General features: G+C 41.3%; 1 long non-coding RNA gene across 1 annotated transcript in view; it reads left to right on the forward strand.

The window, feature by feature from the left end:
- Positions 1–6,259, forward strand: part of LOC128646039 (uncharacterized) — a 198,468-nt gene extending 192,209 nt beyond the window's left edge. Inside the window, exon 4 of the long non-coding RNA XR_008400174.1 lies at positions 6,211–6,259. This is a non-coding gene — a long non-coding RNA (uncharacterized LOC128646039). The remainder of the gene's footprint in view (positions 1–6,210) is intronic.
- The last annotated feature ends 223 nt before the right edge of the window (positions 6,260–6,482 follow it).

Consider the following 6,482-nt stretch of genomic DNA (forward strand, 5'->3'; position numbering starts at 1 on the left):
AAGTTCAATCCGATTGGCTGATCCAATCAGCCAATCAGATTGAGCTCGCATTCTATTGGCTGTTCCGATCAGCCAATAGAATGCGAGCTCAATCTGATTGGCTGATTGGATCAGCCAATCGGATTGAACTTGATTCTGATTGGCTGATTCTATCATATATATCTCAATACCAGAGTTATTTTTATGGTGCGGCCAGAAAAAAGCCGGCGTTAGTTTTTCGGGTCGTTACCGACAAAACTCCAAATCTAGCCGATAGTTAGAAAAACTTGTCGGGCACCTCTCAGATTATAGTGTATCTTTTTAATGTCTGCATGCAGAGTTACGGTCAGACCCTCATTTGCATGTGTAATATTTCCAAGATAAATTTTGCTCTATGCAGCAAGAGTACTTTATCATAATCAACAAACATGTATTTTTAATGATTACATGTATGTAAAGAATATGTTTTCCCCATGCAGTGGTTATAAGTAGTGTTTTTCTGCATTGCTGGCAGTTACGTTTTGATGTGCAAGACACCATGCATAGGGATTCTCACCCACAGGAGATAGGAAGGAAAAGGTAGATGATTAGAGGCTCAATTAATTTTGAACATGTTTTTGCCTGAAAAAGATCCAGCCTAACAACCATCTCTTATGTTAGCCCAATTGCGAACCTAATAGATCAGATAACCATTAGGAAATAATTCTGTTTGGGGTTAAAGGCCATTAATGTTTTTCATCTCTCTGGTGTATCCTCCTTTGTTCAACTAAAGGAGCCATTAAATCTATTAGCTAATCACAGCAGTATTGGCTTTTATACTGCTGTGATTAGCTATATTCCTGTAGAAAACTGCCCTAACACTCAGAACTGCATTTTGGTTTTTCATAACAGACTTCTTTAAAGAACGGAAAAAAAAAAAAAATCTTCTGCTGTGCAACCTGCAGCAAACACACAAGTATGCCTTAGCAAAGAGATTATTCTCCGGTGAATGCTCTATCTAGGTATCTAGGTCTCTATTGTTGTTTTTACTGTGTCATGACAGCCAGTACGACATTTGGTAAAACAACTGTAAAAGAAAATTCTTAAAATCCAGGTGCCCTTTGTTAGCTTTACAGGAGTTATGGAACATGTTTTGATTTTAACTAACGATACATTAAACTCCAAAAAAATTGTACTGATTAGTATTGGTGAAATTTTACTTAAATTGTATTTATATATCATATTAATAGAATACCTGTCTTAAAGGGACATAAAAACCAAACATTTTATTTTATGATTCAAATAGAGCATACATTTGTAAACAACTTTTCAATTTACTTCTATTATCAATTTTGACTCATTCTCTTGGTATCCTTTCTTGAAGGAGAAGCTTGCTAAACACATTAGTAAGCCAATCACAAGCGGAATATTTATGCAGCCACTAATCACCAGCTAGAAACCAGCTCCTGAGCCTACCTAGGTGTACTTTACAACAAAGAATTACCAAGGTAACAAAGCAATTTAGATACAAAAAAAACATAATTTATGCTTACCTGATAAATTCCTTTCTTCTGTTGTGTGATCAGTCCACGGGTCATCATTACTTCTGGGATATAACTCCTCCCCAACAGGAAATGCAAGAGGATTCACCCAGCAGAGCTGCATATAGCTCCTCCCCTCTACGTCAGTCCCAGTCATTCGACCAAGAATCAACGAGAAAGGAGTAACCAAGGGTGAAGTGGTGACTGGAGTATAATTTAAAAGATATTTACCTGCCTTAAAACAGGGCGGGCCGTGGACTGATCACACAACAGAAGAAAGGAATTTATCAGGTAAGCATAAATTATGTTTTCTTCTGTTATGTGTGATCAGTCCACGGGTCATCATTACTTCTGGGATACCAATACCAAAGCAAAAGTACACGGATGACGGGAGGGATAGGCAGGCTCATTATACAGAAGGAACCACTGCCTGAAGAACCTTTCTCCCAAAAATAGCCTCCGAAGAAGCAAAAGTGTCAAATTTGTAAAATTTGGAAAAAGTATGAAGCGAAGACCAAGTTGCAGCCTTGCAAATCTGTTCAACAGAGGCCTCATTCTTAAAGGCCCAAGTGGAAGCCACAGCTCTAGTGGAGTGAGCTGTAATTCTTTCAGGAGGCTGCTGTCCAGCAGTCTCATAGGCTAAACGTATTATGCTACGAAGCCAAAAAGAGAGAGAGGTAGCAGAAGCTTTTTGACCTCTCCTCTGTCCAGAGTAAACGACAAACAAGGAAGAAGTTTGGCGAAAATCTTTAGTTGCCTGCAAGTAGAATTTGAGGGCACGAACTACATCCAGATTGTGTAAAAGACGTTCCTTCTTTGAAGAAGGATTTGGACACAAGGATGGGACAACAATCTCTTGATTGATGTTCCTGTTAGTGACTACCTTAGGTAAGAACCCAGGTTTAGTACGCAGAACTACCTTGTCTGAGTGAAAAATCAGATAAGGGGAATCACAATGTAAGGCTGATAACTCAGAGACTCTTCGAGCCGAGGAAATAGCCATTAAAAACAGAACTTTCCAAGATAACATTTTTATATCAATGGAATGAAGGGGTTCAAACGGAACACCCTGTAAAACGTTAAGAACTAAGTTTAAACTCCATGGTGGAGCAACAGCTTTAAACACAGGCTTGATCCTAGCTAAAGCCTGACAAAAGGACTGGACGTCTGGATTTTCTGACAGACGTCTGTGTAACAAGATGGACAGAGCTGAAATCTGTCCCTTTAATGAACTAGCTGATAAACCCTTTTCTAAACCTTCTTGTAGAAAAGACAATATCCTAGCGATCCTAACCTTACTCCAGGAGTAACCTTTGGATTCGCACCAGTATAGGTATTTCCGCCATATTTTATGGTAAATCCTTCTGGTAACAGGCTTCCTAGCCTGAATCAAGGTATCAATAACCGACTCAGAAAAACCACGTTTTGATAAAATCAAGCGTTCAATTTCCAAGCAGTCAGCTTCAGAGAAGTTAGATTTTGATGTTTGAATGGACCCTGTATCAGAAGGTCCTGTCTTAGAGGTAGAGACCAAGGCGGACAGGATGACATGTCCACTAGATCTGCATACCAAGTCCTGCGTGGCCAAGCAGGTGCTATTAGAATTACTGATGCTCTCTCCTGTTTGATTTTGGCAATCAATCGAGGAAGCAGCGGGAAGGGTGGAAACACATAAGCCATCCTGAAGTTCCAAGGTGCTGTCAAAGCATCTATCAGAACTGCTCCTGGATCCCTGGATCTGGACCCGTAGCGAGGAAGTTTGGCGTTCTGGCGAGACGCCATGAGATCTATCTCTGGTTTGCCCCAACGTCGAAGTATTTGGGCAAAGACCTCCGGATGAAGTTCCCACTCCCCCGGATGAAAAGTCTGGCGACTCAAGAAATCCGCCTCCCAGTTCTCCACTCCCGGGATGTGGATTGCTGACAGGTGGCAAGAGTGAGACTCTGCCCAGCGAATTATCTTTGATACTTCCATCATTGCTAGGGAGCTTCTTGTCCCTCCCTGATGGTTGATGTAAGCTACAGTCGTGATGTTGTCCGACTGAAACCTGATGAACCCCCGAGTTGTTAACTGGGGCCAAGCCAGAAGGGCATTGAGAACTGCTCTCAATTCCAGAATGTTTATTGGTAGGAGACTCTCCTCCTGATTCCATAGTCCCTGAGCTTTCAGAGAATTCCAGACAGCGCCCCAACCTAGTAGGCTGGCGTCTGTTGTTACAATTGTCCAGTCTGGCCTGCTGAATGGCATCCCCCTGGACAGGTGTGGCCGATAAAGCCACCATAGAAGAGAATTTCTGGTCTCTTGATTCAGATTCAGAGTAGGGGACAAATCTGAGTAATCCCCATTCCACTGACTTAGCATGCATAATTGCAGCGGTCTGAGGTGTAGGCGTGCAAAAGGTACTATGTCCATTGCCGCTACCATTAAGCCGATCACCTCCATGCATTGAGCTACTGACGGGTGTTGAATGGAATGAAGGACGCGGCATGCATTTTGAAGTTTTGTTAACCTGTCTTCTGTCAGGTAAATCTTCATTTCTACAGAATCTATAAGAGTCCCCAAGAATGGAACTCTTGTGAGAGGAAAGAGAGAACTCTTCTTTTCGTTCACTTTCCATCCATGCGACCTTAGAAATGCCAGAACTAACTCTGTATGAGACTTGGCAGTTTGAAAGCTTGAAGCTTGAATTAGAATGTCGTCTAGGTACGGAGCTACCGAAATCCCTCGCGGTCTTAGTACCGCTAGAAGGGCACCCAGAACCTTTGTGAAGATTCTTGGAGCCGTAGCCAATCCGAATGGAAGAGCTACAAACTGGTAGTGCCTGTCTAAGAAGGCAAACCTTAGATACCGGTGATGATCTTTGTGGATCGGTATGTGAAGGTAAGCATCCTTTAAATCCACTGTGGTCATGTACTGACCCTCTTGGATCATGGGTAAGATTGTCCGAATAGTTTCCATTTTGAACGATGGAACTCTTAGGAATTTGTTTAGAGTCTTTAAATCTAAGATTGGCCTGAAAGTTCCCTCTTTTTTGGGAACCACAAACAGGTTTGAGTAGAACCCTTGTCCTTGTTCCGACCACGGAACCGGATGGATCACTCCCATTGTTAACAGATCTTGTACGCAGCGTAGAAACGCTTCTTTCTTTATCTGGTTTGTTGACAACCTTGACAGATGAAATCTCCCTCTTGGGGGAGATAATTTGAAGTCTAGAAGGTATCCCTGAGATATGATCTCTAGTGCCCAGGGATCCTGAACATCTCTTGCCCAGGCCTGGGCGAAGAGAGAGAGTCTGCCCCCTACTAGATCCGGTCCCGGATCGGGGGCTCTCGGTTCATGCTGTCTTTGGGGCAGCAGCAGGTTTCGATGAACCGGATCATGCAGGAAATATAAAAGTAGCTGACTGGAATTTTTTGATGCGTAGCAAAGAGCGCCAAAAACGGCCCCTCCCTCTCCCACACAGCAGTGAAGAGAAACGAAACTGTCACAATTAAAGCAAAAAACTGCCAAGTGGAAAATAATGCCCAAATATTTATTCACACAGTACCTCAGCAATGTAAACGATTCTACATTCCAGCAAAAACGTTTAACATGAGAATAGTTATTAAAAGGATTAGTGACCTTTAACACAGTAGTTCCGGTGAAATACCATCCCCAGAATACTGAAGTGTATACATACATGTCATTTTAACGGTATGGCAGGCTTTTCTCATCAATTCCATTCAGAAAATAAAAACTGCCACATACCTCAATGCAGATTCATCTGCCCGCTGTCCCCTGATCTGAAGCCTTTACCTCCCTCAGATGGTCGAGAACAGCAATATGATCTTAACGACTCCGGTTAAAATCATAGTAAAAAATCTCTGTCAGATTCTTCCTCAAACTCTGCCAGAGAAGTAATAACACGCTCCGGTGCTATTTTAAAATAACAAACTTTTGATTGAAGTCATAAAAACTAAGTATAATCACCATAGTCCTCTCACACATCCTATCTAGTCGTTGGGTGCAAGAGAATGACTGGGACTGACGTAGAGGGGAGGAGCTATATGCAGCTCTGCTGGGTGAATCCTCTTGCATTTCCTGTTGGGGAGGAGTTATATCCCAGAAGTAATGATGACCCGTGGACTGATCACACATAACAGAAGAAATTAAATTGGAAATTTGTTTAAAACTCTCTGCTCGATCTGAATCGCAAAAGAAAACATTTGGGTTTCATGTCCCTTTAAAAGACTACCTTATCCTCTGTCCATTTGCTGGTGAAACTGATTAAACTGTTTGAATGGCATTAAAAAACAGATGGAGTATAATGGAGTAGCTCATTATTTCATCTAGGATTACCTGGTTTCCATTAGTTAGCCAGAAAGTTTAGTATCATAACTGTTTGTCCAGTGAAATATATATATAAACAACTGGCAAATGGCTGACAGGGCTATAAGAACACACATAACAGATTAAAATGACTTAAGGACCATGGTTCTGTAATGATCTAACTTGCAGAATCTACAGAAAAATGTATTTTAATTTCCATTTGTTGGCAGCTTGTGCAGGACAGATAGCAACCGTTACTGGATCTAAGTTAGATATGTCATAGGTGATGAATCATGAAATCTTTGTTTTTGGGGAATGATTGAGATACATAGTGTCACAGTACACAGATGTGTCAGTTTGTGATTGGAGATGATTAATTGTGTGTATTTAATTACTTCTGTAGGGTTTACATGTCAAGAAAAGAAAAAGGTCAACAGAGCCAGAAATTCCAGGTTAGTGCTAACAATTATTAGCATGTACATTACAATCTTGCATTTAAAAGGACATGGAAAGTCAACATTTCTAACATATTAATAGTATTTAATTTTCTTTCATGTAATTAGCAAGAGTCCATGAGCTAGTGACGTATGGGATATACATTCCTACCAGGAGGGGCAAAGTTTCCCAAACCTCAAAATGCCTCTAAATACACCCCTCACCACACCCACAATTCAG

The sequence above is a fragment of the Bombina bombina genome, chromosome 1 (genome assembly GCF_027579735.1).
Source record: "Bombina bombina isolate aBomBom1 chromosome 1, aBomBom1.pri, whole genome shotgun sequence".
NCBI lineage: Eukaryota > Metazoa > Chordata > Amphibia > Anura > Bombinatoridae > Bombina > Bombina bombina.